At 35.7% G+C, this 22746-nt stretch overlaps 1 pseudogene; it reads left to right on the top strand.

The window, feature by feature from the left end:
- Positions 1-8073: 8073 nt before the first annotated feature.
- LOC125392907 (olfactory receptor 5K3-like) lies at positions 8074-8996 on the top strand (annotated as a pseudogene).
- The last annotated feature ends 13750 nt before the right edge of the window (positions 8997-22746 follow it).

Genomic DNA, 22746 nt, shown 5'->3' with positions numbered 1-22746 from the left:
CTTTCTAAAATATTTGTATACCTATGCACGGTTATTTGTCAGGTTGTATTATTGATGCTTCTACTTTTGCCTCAGACATTAGTATATTAACACAATTTTAGGATATATTTAGTATATTGCACTATACATTTTGTTCTTGCTTAGATTGCATAAGATGTAATAGGTTTCCTCATGGTATTCAACATCATACCTTATTTGGTAGACCTCTGCCACCCACATTCAATTTCTTCACTGCCTGTCTCCCTGGCTTCATTCCCATTTGTGCTCTGCAGCTTCCAGTCCAGTATCCATCTTTCTACTACCATAGCATCTGAATGTATTAACTTTCCTACAGATTTTCCTTAAAATATGCTTTTCTCTCTCATAGAAATATTATACATTTCATAACCTATACTTACATTGACTTTCACTAATATATAAATATAGGAAATAAATATATTAATAAATATATTAAGTATACCAGTATCTCTCTAGTAGTGTCTATATATGTATATATATACACTAAAGTATATATATACATATATAGAGAGTATGTGTGTGTTTATTGTATGTGTAGCTGCGTGTGTGCACGGGTAAGGTCACATACACATGAATTTATGTCAGTTAACTTTCTCAAGTACTTTCCAGTTAACATTAAAAAGAGTTTCACATTGACCACTGACCATAGATAGATTTGGCTCTGCCAGTTACCAGGCAGCTCCCCGTATCTACCTGTCTCTGTAACCATTGCCTTGAGGCTATGTCTGGCTTTTTACTTGTATGGCTTCCAAATTATACTATCATAGGTAAATTTTCCAAAGTATTTTGTACTTTTGTTCATACATAACATTGTTTCATTTTTAAGTTATATATTGCCACATAAAAGTGAATAGAAAAAAATTTACAGATGCTTATTCCTGCTGTACCTTCATGTGATTTCTTTTGCTAGTATTATCATTCTAGATTTCAAGATATATTATGAAGATATAGTAGTAAAACAGTTTGGTAGTGGCATAAATATATTCAATATATTTTTATATTAGATGCCAGGATTCACACAAGAAAGAGAACGTGGGATGGGGAAATAGTTCATTGAGTAAGAATCACGTTATCTGTACAAGCATAAGGACACATGCTGCAATCAATCTCCACACTCACATAAAGAGCTGAGCATGAGTTTATGTTCCTGTAGCACAGTGCTTGTAGACAAAATAACAAGAAAAAGTGGGACTCTGGGTTTGTTGCTATCCTAGTACTAATTACAGTGAGAGACCGTATCTCAAGGGAATATGGTAAAGTCAGGACACATACAATGACTTCTAGAGAAAGGACACTGTCCCTATAACATGTACAAGGATTCAGAAATTGTATTTTGCTATTTAAAAGAGATAAGAAACATCCAACCTCTGCTCACTCTAGACTTTCTCACCTCAGAGACCACAATCCTAAATCAGTTACAACTTTCACTGTAAAATTTTTGCATGATCAAGTACAAATTTTTCCATCTCTTGTTGAAATCAGTGAAAGAGGAACAAAGAGAACAATACAAAGAATCAATGAAACAAAGAGTTGATTCCTTTAGAAAATGAATAAAATAAATAAACTCTTATCCAAACTATCTTAAAGGCAGGGAGAGTATACCCAAATTAACAAAATCAGAAATTAAAAGGGAGATATAGCAATAGAGTCTGAGGAAATCCAGAGAATCTTTAGGTCATACTTCAAGAACCTGTATTCCACAAAACTGGAATATAAACCAATTTGACAAATTTTTTCATAGGTACTACTTGCTAAAGTTACAGCAAGATCAGATAGTCAATTTAAATAGACCACTAAGGAAGTATCAGCAGTCATTAAAATTCTTGTAATGAAAAAAATGTCCAGATGGATCTAGCAAATATCATATTGAGTGAGGTACCACAGACCCAGAGAGAGAAATATCATATGTACTCACTCATAAGTGGCATTTAAAAATAAAGCAAAAAAGCCTACAATTCACAATCACAGAGAACCTAGATGACAATCTGAACCCTAAAAGAGACATACATGGATCTAAACAAAATCTGCCCTCTAAATAAGATGATTTTTCTGCTTGTGTATTACATCCTGAATAATACTGGGGTAGGCATTTTAAACATCTTGACTACTGACTATACTATTATCTTTTTACCCAAAATATTTCTACAATCCAAATTCTTATCTTCAAAAGGTTTGTTCCCATGTCCTTATCACCTGCCATCCTGTCAAGGACCCTGCATCTATTTTTTTATTTTTTTTTATTTTTTATTATTTTTATTATTTTTATTATTGAGGCAGTGTATATATTTTAAGAATTTCACTCACTTTCATGCAAAAAGCTCCCTTGACCTTATGACTCACTCTTGTCTTACAGCTATTTGATACAGAATTGCAGTGTTTAGTATAAAAGACAAAGTTTGTTAATATCCATGCTTGCCATTTTCTCAATAAAAAGGAAGAAGGAGCAGACATCAAGGAGGCAACTAAGGATAGGTGGAAGAGAGAGGATGAAAAATAGATACATAGGAAGAAAGGAAGAAAGAAAGAAAGAAAGAAAGAAAGAAAGCAAGAAAGAAAGAAAGAAAGAAAGGAAGGAAGGAAGGAAGAAAGAAAGAAAGAAAGAAAGAAAAAGAAGGAAAGAGAAAAAGGCATACTTTAATAAGTAAAAATTTTACTTTAGAGTAATTAAATGCCACTGAATAAAAGTAAAAAAAGTTTAAATACTCTGGCAATTTTTCTGGTATAGTGGATCTTATAATCAAAGTGTAGCAGGATTGTATGAGTGTGGTATATGTGTTTTGAGTTTATATACTTAAGTATATGGAAGTATGTGAACATACACACACCATAGAGGACAGAGAAGAACATTGGATGGTCTGTTCTATAACTCTCCATCCTCCATGCTGTAGAAAAAAATCATTCAGTAAAAATGGAGCTATGCTGATGGTCAGGAAGATCTAGCAACCTCCTTTTTCTAATCATCATCTAAATACCTCGATTACAAATGCATTAAAGCATACCCACCTTTCGATATAAGTTCTATGTATTTGACTCAGATCCTCATACTGATGAGGATGCTGATCTATTATGTCCAGTGCCAATTGTTCTCAAACTCATATTAATTTAACATTCTCCATTATACTATCAAAGTCACTGATTGCTATTTTCTATCCATTTAAAAATTTCAAGCACAAATGTGGTGGAGAATTTTAAGAGTTAGTTCAGTTACACTCAAGTTAGCAAAGCAAACATATATTTATCCTACTGGATATTGGAAGTAGACAAGATCACTGGGAAAAAGTTGGGAGCATGGGGGTTGGGGTGGGGTGGGGGAAGGGCAGATAGGGAGATAAGGGAGAAGGGGAGGATTGAGGAGAGCTTTGGGGAAAGGATGGTTGAGATGGAGGAAGGGTGAATATGGGAGCAGGGAAGAAGATATCTTAAATAAGGGAGCAGTTTTAGGGTTGGCAAAAGACTTGGCTCTAGAGCAGTTCACAGGTGTCCAAGGAGATATCTCAGCTAGTTCCTTGGGCAGTAGTAGAGAGGATGCATGAGCTGGCCTTCTCCCATAGACACACTGATGAATATCTTGCATATCACCATAGAAACTTCATCTGGCAATGGATGAAGATAGAGACAGAGACCCACGTTGGAGCACTGGAATGATCTCCAAAGATCCAGATGAAGAGCAGAAGGAGGAAGAACATGAGCAGGGAAGTCAGGACCGCGAGGGGTGCGTCCACCCATGAAGATGGTGAGCCTGATCAAATGGGAGGTCACCAAGACCAGCTGGACTGGGATTGAACTAGCACGTGATCAAACCAGACTCTCTGAATGTGACTGGCAATGAAGGATGACTGAGAAACCAATGATAATGGCACTGGGTTTTGGTTCTACTGCATAAACTGGCTTTTTGGGTGCCTAGACTGTTAGAATGCACACCTTCCTAGACCTGGATGGAGGAGGGAGGGTCTTGGACTTTCCACAGGGCAGGGCACACTGACTGCTCTTAGGACTGGAGATGGAGGGGGAGGGGAAGTAGGGGTGGGAGAAAAATGGAAGGAGGGGAGGAGATGCAAATTTCTAATAAATAAATACATTAAAATAAAGAATTAGTTCAGTTACACTCAAGCTAGGAAGATAATCTTCAAGCTTACTTTATTAAAGATCATACTCTCATTGGGAAGTTTTAATTAGTTTAAAATAGTTCATAATTATAAGGACTTCATTCTCTGCAGAAAAATACTGATGTCAGTGTTGGAAAATCCTCTATGGATTTGGCAGAAGACTTAAAATTTCCAGTACAAGGTACATATCTACTATTACCTGTGGTTAGCCTCTGATCTTCACTTCTTCCATCTATGCATTCTTAACTTCTGAGATCTTGACTATAAGGCAAATACACACCTTCAGAACACACTCTTCAGCAATTCAGGTAAGAAAAGCAATCTAATTTTTTATCTTAAACAACACAGCATTTTTTCTAATTATTCAATAAATGTTCAGTTCCACTGAATATTGTTTCCTTTCTTGACTGTGTAGGCCATCTCAAAATTCAAGATATGTGGAACCAAGTTGAAGTACAATACTGTAACCTACCTTACTATATGATTAGGTAGAATCCCAAAATACACAGGTAAGATCATAAATAAATCACTTAAAACTTCAGGCATATGTTAAAGTAAGCTTCATTAATGACTCAAATATGTCATATAAAGTAATCTTGGACAAAGTAAATTTCTATTGCCTTCTTTCAATGTTTGATAACTGGAAAACAAAGTCATTTTGCCATAGAGTTACATAATTCAATCTGTCAGTTGTGTCCCAATGAATCAGTTAATATTGAGAACTGGTATCATTCTTAGCAAAATGAAATTTGAATTCAAAAATCTAAGAAATGTTAAGCTTTTTATTTTTAAAACTTCAAAACATAAGAAATTAATCCATTTTGATTAGACTCTAACATGACATGGAACAACTTAGGGTGCATAATTTTCTAAGAAAATGGAAAAATCTGAAAAAATCAATATATTATTTTAATAGTTTTATTTTTGAGACAAATAAGTTTCTTGGTTATTTCATGTTTTGCTTGCTAATAAAATACAAAGCTTAGCCATAACTAGTTTGATCCACAACATACTGTCTCTCAGTTGCACCCCATTTGTGTACTTCTCCAAGTCTGACCACTGACTGAACAAGCAAGGGGAAGACTTTCTTTTGTATCACAAGAATGAGGCTGGGGAGTGGGCAAAAGTTTTGGGGACAACAGTAGTTTTATATTTGAATCCTGAGCCCCAGATGCTGGGCTGAAGTTGAAGGGTAAGAGTTAATCCTCCCTAGGAAAGAAGGAAGCCATCTACTCTTGCTATTACAGGCAAAAACTTAACTTATCATCCTGGTTCTCTGACTGCTAAGTCTTACTGGCTGCCAGGTACCCTAATGCAAACACTTCTGTTACTGGTAAGGGTCCTGGATGTAGCACATTCACGGGATGCCAAGGTTCCTGTCTTGTCATCAAGTCAGAATTTTCCACACTGTTGAATCAGAGTTGGGGAGTGGGCAGGTATGAGCTTAGACATTTCTGGCTCCATTACAGAAACTTACTTTTGATTAGAGTAGAGTGCCATCTCATATCTCTATATGAACCAACCCGCAAAGCCAAAAAGATAAAAGATAAATAACCCAGAAAAAAAAAAACAACAGTGATTTCACTCCCTTCAAAACACACACACACTGATAGGTGTAGACATAAATATGTTGTTTCCTGTGGGTTTTCTGTTGTTTATTTTTTCAAAATGTGCTTTTATTATTATTTTAATTATAAATTCAACATTGACATTTCTATAAAGAATAAATGCAGCATCGAAGCCTACCCTTGACTGAAGCTAACCCATGTGTTCTCCAAGGCTCCCTGCCACCCTACCTCCTTCAAAGGAAAAGATACACTCAAAGGGAAATATTTTTACTTTCATTTTATTATTATTATTATTATAAATTTTCACCTCCTCTCCTCCTCCCATTTCCCTCCCCCTCCCCCAGTTTCCTCTCCCCCTCCCTCTCCATTGCAAAGAGCAGTCAGGGTTCCCTGCCCTGTGGGAAGTCCAAGGTCCTCCCCACTTCCTCCAGGTCTAGGAAGTTGAGCATCCAAACACACTAGGTTCTCACAAAGCAGGTACATGCAATAGAATCAAAACCCAGTGCCATTATCATTGACTTCTCAGTCAGCCCTCCTTGTCAGCAACATCAGAGAGTCCGTTTTGATCACATGCTCCATCATTCCCAGTCCAGCTGGCCTTGGGGAGTTCCCATTAGTTCAACCCCACCATCACAGTGGGTGGATGCACCCCTGGCCGTCCTGACTTCCTTGCTCATGTTCTCTCTCCTTCTGCTCCTAATAAGGACGTTGGGAGCTCAGTCCAGTGCTCCAATGTGGGTCTCTATCTTTATCCATCGCCAAATAGGGTTCAATAGTGGTATGCAAGATATTCATCAGTGTGGCTATAGGATGCGGCCAGTTCAGGTGCCTTCTCATCAGCTGCTCAAGGAACAAGCTGCGGACATCTCCTTGGACACCTGGGAACCCCTATAGAGTCCAGTCTCTTGCCAACAAAGGAAAATGATTTTTTTACAGACACTTAAGCATAACTAATTACTTCAAATGATTTTGAAAAGTATATTAAATATGCCTTTTCATGTAGTATTTAAAGAGCTCTTTTTTGGTTTGCAAGGTGGACATGGACAGATGGCCTTTTTGTACGGCAAGTTTTATATTTTATTCTATTTTATATTCTTGTTTTTGTACCTGTGTCCACACAAGGTGAACTTCTGTGCTTCCCACACCGTTCAGATCTTGGCACAAATTTTAGAAAATCAAGTTAAAATATTTAAGAGAACATTGTTCGTAAAAATAGTGGCATCAATATTTACTTTGGAGTTACATCCTTACATTAGAGCCTGTGTTTTAAAAAAGTGTTGATAAAAGGTGCATTTGGATACCAAAATAATAAACACTTACCCCGGACCATCAGATTGAAGTCACGAGTGATTCACAAGTCACGAGTCACTTCAGATTGAGTCACAAATAATCCATCTGTCCTCACGATATTTGATAACAGGTTCCACAGAAGGAGAAAATTCCTTAGTTAAGAATGCTTTCAATATAATAAAAGTGTTCAAATACAAAAAGAAATATAAATTATGTAATTTACAAATATAAAGCATGTTGTTTTGTGTAATCCTCGCTTTGCAGGCTTTAATCTTCACTATTTAGGAAACAAAGGCATGAGGATTGAAAATTTAAAGTTTATCAGGGCTTCAGAGAGTATTCAAAGTAAGAAGGGATAGTAAAGAGATGTCTCAAAATTCAAATTTCTTTTAAACAAATAAAACACTTGGGAACACAGTTCAGTGGTAAGACGAGACAGCCAGGCGCAACTGTAATTGGCAGTAAATGTAAACTAGCCTTAAAAAGCAGAGGAAGGATTTAAATGTTTCAAAAACTCAATGTGAATGAAGGCACAGACAGAGTCATTGTTCATTAAAAAAGGTCATTTCTTTTACTTTTGAGTAATTTTATTTACATATAACTTTACATTCATTAGTCCATACTAATTTTGTATAATTGACAAAAATAAACAACGTATTGACAATATATTTTCTAAAAGATATCCTTTTCTCATTGAATAAATTAAAATTTTTTGGTTAAACAAAACACGTTTACGGATAATTTGTTTAAAATTTATTTCAATGTTCTTTATCAAACCTAGCATTAAAATTATTTTGGAGCATAATTTAAATATGTGTGCCCTAAATGTTTATAATAGAACTGTATAAATTCATAAATGAAATTCTTTTCTAATTTTAAAAATGTTGCTTTTCTAATAATAAAAATATTTTTGTAAAATGTGAGTTAAATTTGGAAATCATAGATGCCAGCACGTGATAAAATAATGTCAGGAAGCAGATCTAGTTATATTCCAGAGACAATAGCAGGTGCCAAAAAAAAAGAAGCAATTTCCCTCTTAAAAAAACCATTGTATTCTCAGTATTGCAATTTATATCTTTCTAATTACAGAGATGGCTGAGAACAACTACTCTGTGACAAATGAATTCATCCTGGTGGGATTCACAGATCACCCAAACCTGAAGACCCTCCTGTTCCTGGTTTTTTCTCTCATCTACCTGGTAACCATGGTGGGAAATCTTGGGCTAGTGGTCTTGATCTACATGGAACGCCATCTTCACACACCCATGTACATCTTTCTGGGAAACCTGGCTCTCATGGATTCCTGCTGTTCCTGTGCTATCACTCCAAAGATGCTACAGAACTTTTTTTCTGTGGACAGAAAGATGTCTCTCTATGAATGTATGGTACAATTCTATTTTCTCTGTCTTGCTGAGACTACAGACTGTTTTCTTCTGGCAGCAATGGCCTATGACCGCTATGTGGCCATATGCAACCCATTGCAGTACCACACCATGATGTCCATGAAGCTCTGCCTTCAGATGACCACAGGAGCCTACATAGCAGGAAACATACATTCTATGATTGAAGTGGGGCTACTGTTGAGGTTAAAGTTCTGTAGGTCTCATGTAATCAAGCACTTTTTTTGTGATCTCCTTCCATTATACAGACTCTCCTGTACTGATCCACATATCAATGAGCTGATATTATTTATTTTGGCAGGGTCAATTCAAATATTTACTGTTACCATAGTTTTCGTGTCTTATTTTTATATACTTTTCACTATATCACAATGAAATCTAATAAGGGTAGAGGGAAAGCCTTATCAACTTGTGCTTCCCACTTTCTGTCTGTATCAATATTCTATGGTTCCCTTCACTTCGTGTATGCTCAACCACACTCAGTCAGTGAAGGAGATAAAGACATACCTGTAGCTATTTTCTATACCCTAGTAATTCCTTTATTAAACCCTTTCATTTACAGTCTGAGAAATAAGGAAATAATAAACGTGATGAAAAAAAACATGAAGAAGTGATGATTCTGCAAAATTAGAAAAAAGGATCAAATACATTGAATCACAGATTTCAAGTTGAACTTGTGCTTTTCTAAATGCACCCACCATAAGAAAGTGGTAAAATCTAAAGAAAAAAATTATCATTTTATTGAAACCTGAGAACATTTGAAAGAAATTAGCTCATTATAATTAAATTCAGTTAAAATATACGTACAATTCTCATATAATTTAAAGAACTGCTGAAGTATTAGAAAGTATCTATGCACAGTTTTCAATATCCTATAAATTTTATGAATAAATCCATTAAATTAATACTAATTGCTGCATCCATTTAATATCATTAGCTTGTTGTTCAATTTCAGATCTTAAAATTTGAAGCTACTTACTAGGTTTTATTTGTAATAATCAGTTAAACCAATAAAAGAAAATTTTCATTGAGCAACTTGATTTTCAATTTTACATTTGTGTTGTTTCAGGAGATTTTATTTCAGTATGTACATATCCAAAATATTCTCTAACTAGAACATTTTCATATTGAGTATTTAGTTATATTTCCTCTCACATTTTCTGAACCATAGTTTTTGCTTCTAAGCGATTGTATTACACTGCAATCTCTATGTTGTTTTGACTTTTCCCTCATTTGGTTAGTTGTCCATTATAAATGGTAGTGGAAATCGCATAAGTTTCCACAAAATCAAGTTTTTTCTCCTTTATGATATTATTATTTTGTTGATTTTTAGGAATAAAAACATCTTCAACAACTCCAATGAAAATATTTAATATATTCATAATTTTAAAAACATATGTCATTCAAGCCTGACAGAGCAGAAAACAAATGAAGACTGTAAATAGCTAAACAAAATAGTTATACAGAATTATGTGTTTATATATATATATATATATATATATATATATATAAACATATGTACACATATCTGTGTGTGTGTATACAAACTAAGAAGGTTATCTTATATCTGGAGAAGATATGTAGTCTCAGTTTTCAAAACATGTATGTAGAGATAGATGATAGGTCAATCCACAGATATTTAGTTGGTGGATGACAGGATAGACAGAAGGATCGATGATAGATGTATGTATACATGTATAGATAGAGGATAGATAGACAGAGAGATAGACAGGCAGACAGAGAGCAAATATTGTGACAACTCTTGATGAAAGAAATGATCAGAAATTAAAAATATAACTTTGTGGGGTACATGGGAGTATTTAGGTGGAGAAGAGGAGAGAAGAAATGATCCAATAAAATAATTTCAAGAATATTTTAAAAGGGTTTTAATAATTAAGTAATATCTGTCATCAAAAGTACATTTGAGTCAGTCTTTGAGACAGTCAGTGCATCTTAAAGAATAGGGCCTGTGGGTGAGCATTGGGACAGACAGATGCAGTTGAACACTCTTTAGAAGACAGTCTTTCTCGCAAAGTTACAAATCATCTTTACGTTTAGCAATTGTTCTTCATTATGGTGATCATCTCTGTGAAGATGGTGAGGAATTTCCCTTAGGCTGTGCCTCATTGAAACACAGAGTAAGTTTGATTTATATTTTAACCTATTCTATGTATTTTGGTAAATTCTTTCTTCCTCCTCCTTTCTTGCTTCTTTTTTCCTCCCCTCCTTTCCAGTTTCTCCTGTCTCCTCTCTCCCCTCCCTCCCCTCCCTCTCCTCCCTTCCTAAATCTTATCCTCCCTCCCCTGCTGTCTTTCTCCTTTCTCCTCACTTCTCCACTCTAAATACTTTCCCATCCCTTTCGTTTCCCCTCCCTCCCTCCCTCCCTCCATTCCTTCCTCCTTTTTCACCCTCCCCTATCTTCCTATCTTCTCTACACTCACTCCACTCCATATTCTCCCTTTCTCTACTATTTTCTTTCTTCTTTCTTCCCCTCCTTTTATTCCCCTCTTTCCCTCTCTTCCTTTCTCTTCGCTTTCGTCTCGTCCTTCTCTTTCCTCCACTGGCCTCATCACTTTTCCTAGTCTCGTGCTCCTCTTTACCCTACCCATCTCACCTCTCACACTCTTTTGCCTCCCTTTTGCTTCTCCCTTCTCCTTCCCTTTTCCTTTTTCACTCTCTTCTGTCCCTCCATTCCTTTCTTTCTCTCTCTCTTCCTCTTCCTTTCTTTCCTTTTTCCTTTCTCTTTGAATATTTAAACTACTTACTCAATGAGGAAAACCTTGCAGGTGTAAAATATATACAGTCTACCCAGAAAAATAGTCAATAGAAAGTTTTCTTCTAACTTTTTGAATAAATTGGTTCTATTAATATGTCTGAGCATCATTAACATTTTGAAAATATTCACTAAAATTCCTCAAGTTTAACACATTTTTCAGTTTAAGTAATAACATTTATTCTTCTACTAGTGGGAAATCAACTAGAAAACTCTAAGGCTTTACAGAGTCTCTATTTATCTCAACAGCTTCTGACAAACTTCTTGTTCTCCATCATGAGATCCTGGCTCTCGGGCTTTATAGTTCTTGCCAAAGAACAAGAACTAGAAACTTGCCACAGAGTTTATCCAAGTAGCAATTTCTACTACATTTCATTGCGCATTTATGTGTTTGAAAAAAAAACTGCCTAAAAACAGTGACATTCATGACACTGAAAAATTTTGTCTGGTGTATACCTCCACTAAGTGACTTTAGTGTGATCCAGGAGGCGCACATGATGAATAGAAAGAGACAACTTACTATGCCATAGCTCGTCTGTCATACACACACAAACCAACCATGACATGACCATGCACATAGAACAGTTAAGTACACGCTGAGACATGCAACTTCAGTGTTATCACTCTTCTATATTATCCCAATGGTCACATTCAATTTTTGTTAAAATGTGTAACATAACCTTGAACACTTTCTGTTTCTGTAAGAATATTTGACTTTCATTATTTACTTTTTTATATTTTTATATAGCACTTTGTTGTCTGTTTAACTAGTTTATGATGACTAGACATTTTAATATTTGCCTACACACTTCATCTGCTACATATCTACAGACCCATTTACTATCACAAGTTTGAATTATTGTATAGCTACATATTTTGCATAAGTGACAGTGTCAGGTTTCCTGTCTAAAACAAAACTAAAAATTTTGTTATAGGTGAATTAAAATTTGTATGAATACAGTGATTGCCAACTTTGTTCTGACCTCAAACATGATTTCATACAAATTTTCTTAAAATGTGTGTTATAATTACTATTATGTTGTTAAATATAGTCTTTTTCCTGCTGTTTATAAAAGTAATTTTGGTATTTTGGATGCTTTGTACTCTTTCTCATTGTGTTCTTAATGTTAAGTCATTGATTACATGCTGAATTTGTTTAACCTGCATCGTCAACTTCTGTGTTTGTAATACATGGCAATATCTTGCAAGTAGGAGTACTTATGTAACAGTAGCTCGTTCTCCTTAGTTAATCAAAAATTGTTTTGCTTACTGACATAAGGTTTTTCCCATTAAATTTGGTATGGTTATTGATTGGCATACTCCAAGCTCTGCTCTTCTTTGGGTGGTCAGGTTGGTGAGTCTTTATAGGTATAGTTTCTGATGTGACTAGGAGACACAATCAGCAAGTACTCTGTTCTTCTTCTGGCTCTTAGAACCCTTTCATGTCATCTTCTGAAATGATTCATAAGTCTTAGATACTGGAGATGCTTTTCTCCAACAAATCCCTGTGAACATCAAGGACTCCCTCTGTTGAAATGCTGAGTGGTTTCTAAATAGTAAATTGAATGAGTTAAATCTGATGTTTTCTCCAAACAGAAAACTGTGATAGCATGTGAATTTCAGGTACTTATAATTTGTAGATGAAGGCATTAAATAAAAACAACCTTTTGACTCACAAAAAAAGATATATTCACTGGGACTAGACTCCAGAACTGTGCATTTTGATTAGTTGTGGTTTTCTGTAGTAATCTTTGTCTATTAAAAAGAGAAGTTTTTCTTTTTATTTATTTATTTATTCTATTTAATTTTTACTGGGAACCCCTCAAGATTCAAGTCTCTTGCAAACCCTAGAATGGCTCTCTTAGTTGCAATATAAACTTCCCTGCTCCCATAACCATCCTTCCTCCCTACCCCCTCCCATTCCCCCAAGCCATCCCCAATTCTCGCCCTCTCCCCTCTCCCTAACCATCTTCCCTTACTTCCACTTCCCCACCCCCCATGCACCCGACTTTACTTGGCAATCTTGCCTAGTTCTATTATCCAGGAGGATAACTATATAAATTTTCTTCAGGTTCACCTTCTTATCTAGCTTCTCTAGGATCACAAATTATAGACCCAAAGACCTTTAACTATGGCTAGAATCCACTTATGAGTGAGTACATAACATATTCCTCTTTTTGGGTCTGGGTTACCTCACTCAGTAAAGCGTTTTCTATTTCCATTCATTTGCATGCAAAATTCAAGATGTCATTGTTTTTTACCGCTGAGTAAAACTCTAATGTGTATATGTTCCACACCTTTTTTAACCATTCTTCTATTGAGGGGCACCTAGGTTGTTTCCAGGTTCTGGCTATTACAAATAGTGCTGCTATGAACATAGTTGAACAAATGCTTTTATAGTATGTTAGGGCATCTCTTGGGTATATTCCCAAGAGTGGAATTGCTGGGTCCTGAGGGAGGTTGACTCCCAGTTTCCTGAAAAACCGCCACACTGATTTCCACAGTGGCTGCACAAGTTTGCATTCCCACCAACAATGGATGAGTGTTCCCCTCTCTCCACATCCTCTCCAGCATAGGCTCTCATTGGTTTTTTTGAGTTTGGCTATTCTGCCAGGTGTAAGATGATATCTCAAAGTTGTTTTGATTTGCATTTCCCTGATTGCTAAGGAGTTTGAGCATGACCTTAAGTGCCTTTTGGCCATTTGAAGTTCATCTGTTGTGAATTCTCTGTTCAGTTCAGTACCCCATTTTTTAATTGGGTTAATTAGAGTTTAAGTGTCTAGTTTCTTGAGTTCTTTGTATATTTTGGAGATCAGACCTTTGTCTGATGAGGGGTTGGTGAAGATCTTCTCCCAGTTGGAAGGTAGCCTTTTTGTCTTACTGACAGTGTCCTTCGCTTTGGAGAAGCTTCTCAGTTTCAGTAGGTCCCATTTATTCATTGTTTCTCTTATTGTCTGCGCTGTTGGGGTTCTGCTTAGGAAGTGGCCTCCTGTGCCTATATCTTGTAGACTACTTTCCACTTTCTCTTCTATCAGGTTCAAAGTGGTCAGATTAATGTTGAGGTCTTTAATCCATTTGGACCTGAGTTTTGTGCATGGTGATAAATATGGATCTATTTTCATTCTTCTACAGGTTGACATCCAGTTATGCCAGCACCATTTGTTAAAGATGCTTTCCTTCTTCCATTGTATGCCTTTAGCTCCCTTGTCAAATATCAGGTATTCATACGTTTGTGGGTTAATACCCGGGTCTTCTATTCGATTCCATAGGTCGACTTCGCTGTTGTTATGCCAATACCAAGCTGTTTTCAATACTGTTGCTCTGTAATAGAGTTTGAAAGCAATATATAGTAAGCCGACAGCTAACATCAAATTGAACAGAGAGAAACTCAAAACCATTCCACTAAAATCAGGAACACGACAAGGCTGTCCACTCTCTCCATACCTCTTCAATATAGTGCTTGAAGTTCTAGCAATAGCAATAAAACAACATAAGGGGATCAAGGGGATTCGAATTGGAAAGGATGAAGTTAAACTTTCGCTATTTGCAGACGATATGATAGTGTACATAAGCGACCCCAAAAACTCCACCAAAGAACTCCTACAGCTGATAAACACCTTTAGTAATGTGGCAGGATGCAAGATAAACTCCAAAAAATCGGTTGCCCTCCTATACACAAAGGATAAAGAAGCAGAGAGGGAAATCAGAGAAACATCACCTTTCATGATAGCCACAAATAGAATAAAATATCTTGGGGTAATTCTAACCAAGGAAGTGAAAGACCTATTTGACAAGAACTTTAAGTCCTTGAAGAAAGAAATTGAGGAGGATACCAGAAAATGGAAAGACCTCCCCTGCTCTTGGATTGGGAGAATCAACATAGTAAAAATGGCAATTCTACCAAAAGCAATCTATAGATTCAATGCAATTCCCATCAAAATCCCATCTAACTTCTTCACAGACCTTGAGAGTACAATAATCAAGTTTATATGGAAAAACAAAAAACCCAGGATAGCCAAAACAATCTTATACAATAAAGGAACTTCTGGAGGCATTACCATCCCTCACTTCTTTGAATGATTTTATAACATCTTCTAGTACAATGAAAGATAGTCCTTGGGCAAAAGGAATTCAGATCAGTTTCATGTCAGATGTCTTGTGTCACATTTCTGAAGCGTATGTTACCTACAGCACATTGTATTACCTTCTATCTATCAGGGCTCATCAATGGCAATAACAATAAGCTATTGTTTTAAGAGTCTTTTAGCTGAAACCAACAACTCTGAAAAGGGGTCCTCATGTCTGACTTTGGAATTTTTGTTGGTTTCCATTGGCTCTTAGATTGAGCACTATCACTCAGATGAAAAAAGTTCATTAAAACTCTCTCTCTCTCTCTTTGTGTGTGTGTGTGTGTGTGTGTGTGTGTGTGTGTGTGTGCATGTGTGCACATCTGTCTGTGTGCATGTTATAGATTGTTTTCGGTGAATAGTTAATAGTATGATTCCTTTTGGTCTTTTTAAGATATCTGTATCGTTTTTTATCCACTTACCTTTTCCTGCCTTTCATAAGTACCCCCTTTCTATTCTCCCTGTTAGATTGCTTATATCCTTCAATTCCCCTTTACCTTCTTCTCACCTCTCTTCCTCCACGCCAAGCAGTCTGCTTTATTTCCATTTCCCTAATCAAATTGCAATGCTCATTTTCACATGTGTTTCAAAAAGTTGCAAGGTATTGTAAACATTCACAATGTCTTGCAATTATTTGGTCTGAAGTAATGCACATTTAAAGCATGTTTTCCTCATCATGGTCTTGAGCTCTCTGCTATTCCTTCTCTTGACTGCTCTTCTGTAGCTAGACCCAGTGCTTTGATGATCTTTATATTTGTTTCCATCAGTTGCTATTTTAGTGTTCTATGATGATAATTAAGATAGTCATCCATCTGAATACATGGGAATGTCAGTTTAGATTCCTCTCCACTGTTGCTTGAAGATTTAGTTAGGGTCTTCCTTGTAGATTCCTGTGAATTTTCCTAGAGCCATGTTTCTTGCTAGTCTCTTAATTGCTCCCTCAATAAAGATATATCTTTTATTTCCCTCTCTCATTGTTTTTTCTTCTTCTTCAGCATCCTGTTCCCTCAAGCTCTCTTTTTGCCTCCCTTTCTACCCTCTCCTTCCCCTTACACTCTCCCTTATCTTCCCACTCCTAATTTTCTCAGGAGGTCTGGTTTGTTTCCCCTTTCCAGGGGGATCCATGTATGTTTCTTTTAGGGTTATCTTTGTACACTAACTTCTCTAGAGTCATGAACTGTAGGCTAGTTATCCGTTGATTTATATCTAATGTCCACTTATGAGTGATTATATACCATTTTATCTATTTGGGTCTGGGTTAGCTCACTCAGTATGTATTTTTTTTAGTTACATCCACTTGCATGCAAATTTTATGATGTCATTTTTTTTTTGCTTCTGAGTAATACTCCATTGTGTAAATGCAACACATTATTTTATCCATTCTTCTGTTGAGGGGCACCTAGGTTGTTTCCAGGTTCTGACTATTTTGAATAATGATGCAATAAACACAATTGATCAAATATGCTTGTGGTATGAGTATGCATCCTTTGGGTATGGACTGAAAACTAGTAAAACTGACTCCTAAGGTAGATTGATATGCAGTTATCTGAGAAACCACTACACTGATTTTCAAAGTGATTTAACAAATTTGTATTCCCACCCACCAGCAATGAAGGAAGGTTCTCCATATTCCACATCATCTCCAGCATAACCTATCATTGATGTCATTTTAATTTGCTTTTCCCTAATGGCTAACGATGTTGAGAAATGCCTTAAGTTTCTCTTGACTATTTGCAATTTGTCTGTTGATAATTCTCTGTTTATATCTGTACCCCATTTTTTGTCTAGATTATTTGGTAATTTGATGTCTAATTTCTTGAATTCTTTATATATTTTGGAGGTCACTCTTCTGTCTGATATAGGGATAGTGAAGATACTTTCCCATTCAGTAGGTGCTGTTTTCCGAAAGTGATTGTATCCTGTGTATTATAGAATTTTCTCAGTTTATCAGAAGCAAGGTAACAAGGAGGTCCCATTTATTATATGGATACCCACAGAAACAGTTTACCTGAGCTAGTGAGAGTTCCTTGAATCTGGACTCATAACAGAGGAATAGGACCTTCATAGGACCAAACTAGAACTTCTAAATTTGGGGAACAGTTGTGAGGTTTGGGCAGTTTGTGGCTCTACTAGCAGTGGGACCAGGAATTATCTCTAGTGCTTGAACTAGCATCTAGGAGAATATTCTCTCAGGAGGAATATCTTACTCAGTCTACATATGGGTGGGGGTCTCAGTCTTACTTCAAATTAAAGTGTCAGACTTCATTACCTCCCCATAGGAAGCCTTACCCTTTATGAAGAGTGGATGACTATGGGGTGGAGGAAAGAGAGGAGGAGAGAGTGTTAAAACAGGGATAGATTGTAAAATGAGAAAAGATTGTATTGAAAAAAATTCTTTAAAAAGCCTGTTTTTCCCAAATGTATACTCTGATTTTAACCTAAATTACTTACTTCACTATTATAAAGTGTAGGCTATTGACACCTTTCCTTGTTCCTATAACTAACATTTCATTATAAACTACATCACCTCAATAAAATTCCACAATTCAATTTTTTCATGAAAGCTTTTAGGTTTCTTATTTGGTGAATCATTCTGGATGATGATAAAACACAGAGAACCAGAGACAGCCTTAGAAGCAGCCTAGACAGTACTTTTAAGTGTACAGCACTCTGAGCACAGAGCAACCTTGATAATCTACTCACCATCATAAATATTGCTCTTATACTTCCATGATTTTTTCCTTCTCTGTGGGAACCTCAAATTGAGTTGCTACAATAAACAAGTGCCATCATTTTCCAACATAATTTGATGAAAGACATTTTCAAATTTGAAACAATATTCCCAAAGTTTGTGTCTTTTTAGAGACATATAGCACTTCCTTATCACATGTAGCTGTGTTATGAGACTCCATGCCATCAGTGGTATTGTATTTATGTCCTTTTCATGGGAACTACACTACCACAACAGCTAATGTATTTATGGTGGCATAATGAATAGAATATCAACCTGTTTTTAAGATGTTTAAATTTAATTTCTGTTCTATTTATTTTATTATACTAGAACACTTTATTAAAATTCTTTACATGATTTAAAATTGATTTCAAACATTTTATTGAAATGGGTATATTTACCTGAGCCCTTTGTAAAATGCTAACTCTGTGGAACAGGGATGTATTCATTGAGCAAGAGCACTTGCTACCCAAAATGAGTAACTGTGTTTGCATACCCCACAAATAGAATGTAAATGTCAGAAAAAAGAGCTGCATATTTCAGGGTTGAGAAGATCATGGCCTCACATATGCCTGTAACATCAGTAGTGTAGGGTGTTGAAATGATTGCTGAAGTTAGCAGGATGCTAACTTAGCTATAGGGAAAGATCTTCTTCAAGAATGTAAGACTATAGGCAGGATGCCTGTTGAACTCCTTTGGCCTATACAAGTGCATGCATGTTCAAATGTAACTGTGCATATAAGTATGTATACATCATACACATATACCCCAAACATTCATATGCACACAAACCAGCAACAAAAGTATTCTGGGGTAGATAACTACAAAATATTTCTGATAGTGAACAAAATTTATATGCACAAACCCTTCTAAAATTTTATGGTGTTTAAATAAGAATAAAACTAACAGAAATATGAGACCTAAGCATTTCTTTTTAAGAATTTTGTCAGCACTTTTTTTTACTTCCTATTTCTTAAAGTGTAGATAATTGGATTTAGCACAGGAATTATGGCAGTGTAAAATACAGAGTCCATCATATCTTGATCATCAACTTGTGGAGCTGCAGGACACATATACATTTAAAAAAGAGAGACAGCATAAAGTACAGATAAGAGATTTCCTCCATAGATGAAGAAGACTTTCTTTATTTCTTTGACAGATTTCTGCATTAAGATTGAAAACAGAACAAGTATATACAAAACAAGAATTGTCAAAATACTAAATACCTGAATTCAGCAAGGGAAAATAGATAGCAACTAAAAGAAGGGTCAATACAGGGTATCTTTAACAGTGGTACAATGTCACAGTAAATGTGATATATTAGGTTGGAATTACAGAAAGTTAGTCTGAATAAAAAGACTTTATGAAGGAAAACGAGAATAAATCCACCAACATGTGACAATACAAAATAAGCAGACATACACAGGGTCTGTTTGTTATGATAACTGGGTAGTTCATAAAGGTTTGCATATGACTATGTAGTAATCACAGTCCATTGCGACCAAGAGAAAATATTTTGTAGTTGCAATAATTTCAAAAAAACTGTATTATGGGGGAGAGAGAGAGAGAGAGAGAGAGAGAGAGAGAGAGAGAGAGAGAGAGAGAGAAAGAGATCAGCTTACTCTTGGCAGAAACATCTTTGGAGTTACTGTGGATGATAACAAAGTATCCAGAAAGGCTAAACTCCCTAGATATAAATACATGCGTATTTCAAGTTCATGGTCATTCCAGATGTGAAGATCAGACCATGCTCCCTAAATTGGTGATGAGATAGATCACCAAGAACAGCAGGAACAGGGGGATTTTCCACTGTGGCAGATGAGTGAGTCCTGTGAGAACAAACTTTCAGCAATGTTGCATTTTCTGTTTCCATGTCTTCTCTTTATGTCTCTGGAATGAAAGACATTAAAAGTAACACAGTATTCAGTATTAGCTTGTAAAGTGAATTTCTGTGGTTTTTTTTTAACTTTAAGGTGGCCATGTACTTATAAAAATGCTCTTTTTATGTATCTAATGTTACTATGATAGATGGAAACTATCCTTTAGATTAAAGAATGATGCAAGTTCATTATCCAAGTTGTAAATGTGAATGTAACAATAGATGAATAAAACTAAAAGTCTTCCAACATTTGCAAAATGTGTAGAAATCTCTTTAGGCTCTGTAAACATATTTATAATTAAGTTTTAGATTATGAGTCAGGAGAAAATATGTTTTATACACCAACACTACATCTTCTACTGAAATGAATAGTCTCAATCAACAGGAATATAGTTACTAACTTTCAGGTGAAAGTTAGCCATAGGTAGTGCCTAGTTGAATGCTTCCATATTAATTCTAAAGTTATTATACAGTAGTAGAAAGAAATAGGCTTCAGGGATGGGGATATGGGGCTGGAAACAACAATATTAGAAAGCCCTTAGTATATTCAAAATCGTCTGAAGCAGACTAACACATTAAAAGTCTATAGGAACATTTATGTAAAATATAACTTTAGAAATTTCATCATTAATATAAAAATATAAAGAGGGTCTAAAAGTTTACCTTTAAAAACAACTGCAAATTCCTTCAAATTATGTCAAATCATATATATATATATCACACACACACACACACACACACACACACACACACACATATATATATATATATATATATATATATATATATATATATATACACATTGGGTGTAATTAGAGAACATAATGGTAGATCACACAAATTTGTAATACAGACCTACTACTAAGCATTGAGGTATAGCATGCTAACTAGATGTTCAGAAAAAAGGAAAAATAGAAATGTGAGATTTGTATGGGACTTTTTAAAGTTTATCTTGAGACAATAATCTGTGGTTAATTATCATGAACATTAGAGCTACACTGCCAAGGCTTAATCATAATGTGTGTTGGGTTTCCTTCCTTCTTGTGTATTGATTTAATCTTCTCTCAACAAGAATTTCTGTTTTAGAGTCAAGCCTGTGTCCAAAGAAATGTTTCTTATTGCAACCATGAGCCTATGTCACTCCAATGAAAATGTACAAATATACTTTGGTCAGAATAACATAATCAGATAATTTAAGATTATGAACACTAAGAAATAAAAGATAAAAGAAGTAAAAAGGAGAAGTACAACTGACTGTGGATGCCAGAATGTTGAAAATTAAGAACTTTTAATGACTTTGGTAAAGATAGTTGCCTGCACATGATAGAGCCAGTGTATGAAAATGGAAGAAATAGAAGGAAATAACTGACTACATGGTACAGGACTGCTGTAATCTAAGAAATGTGAAAGATAGTAAGCATTTAATAAGCACTCATACATAGACTTATATAATCTATTTTTTGTAGAGAACTTTTCTACTAAGAATAAACAAGTGGCTATGGTGATAGCCACTCTGATGAATATCTTGCATATCACCATAGAACCTTCATCTGGCGATGGATGGAGATAGAGACAGAGACCCACACTGGAGTACTAGACTGAGATCCCAAGGTCCAAATGAGGAGCAGAAGGAGAGAGAACATGAGCAAGGAAGTCAAGGCCTTGAGGGGTGCGCCCACCTACTGTGACAATGGGGCTGATCTAATGGAAACCCACCAAGACCCGCTGGACTGGGGCTGATGGAGCATGTGATCAAACCAGACTCTCTGAACATGGATGAGAAGCCAAGGACAATAGCACTGGGTTTTGATTCTACTTCATGTACTGGCTTTGTGGGAACCTAGACTGTTTGGACCCTCACCTTCCTAGACATGGTTGGAGGGGGTAGGACCTTGGACTTCCCACAGGACAGGGAACCATGACTGCTCTTTGGACTGGATAGAGAGGAAGAGGGGCAATGGGGGAAGGGGGAGGGAAATGGGAGGAGGATAGGAGTTGAAAATAACAACAAAAAGAATAAAGAAGTGGAGATTATAAGGAAGAAGAGTGTACATTATGATAAGACAAAACACAAGAATGATGAGTACCAAAAGCATACATCAGTAAAAGGATGATTATTAGAGTTACCACTCAGTAAGAAGGGCATAAAATCCCAACCAGACACCTCATGCTAGCAAATAAAAACCTCATTTTTGAAATGTTTGCCAGTGAGGTCACATAGACCCTGCAAACACTACAGCCTAGGCCCATCACTTCTAGATCCCTTCAGAACTTAATAGTAAGATTCCATTACTGCATAAATCACATACTTGAGTCACAGATTATGGAGAAATCAGTTAAAATACTAGATTTACGAGCTCTTAAAAGTCATTATGGTAAGATTTAAACATTTCAGAGGCACCATTAAAAAGAAAATTCAATCTCATTTGCTTACTCTTCTTTAGGAAATGATGTTAAAAATACAGTTAATCATTTGCTGTTGTTTTCATTTGTATCCAGCTATGTAAGAATCCAAAGACAAATACAATTATAATAGGATTAAAAAGTATTATTGAAAACTATGGAAAGCATGGATGATATCATTGACCTCATTTCTCACATACATGTATCTTGAAAGAAATTGATGAGGTACATAAAATGTGTTAAACTATCTAAATCATAAAAAAAACAATGGCAGCAGAGAGACATTGGATAATAGAAGAAACTTCTAAATTAAAACAGCCGGTATATTTCAATGATGTGTTGAATTCACAATGGAAATCGAAGATATGTTACATTGGGGAAGAGGTTTAGCTCTTTTTTTCCACAGGAAAAGAAAAACTATGGATACCATCAAAATTAATAAATATTCTGT

Source organism: Myodes glareolus, chromosome 2 (genome assembly GCF_982192425.1).
Source record: "Myodes glareolus chromosome 2, mMyoGla1.1, whole genome shotgun sequence".
Lineage (NCBI taxonomy): Eukaryota > Metazoa > Chordata > Mammalia > Rodentia > Cricetidae > Myodes > Myodes glareolus.
This window is presented reverse-complemented; position numbering and strand designations above follow the sequence as displayed.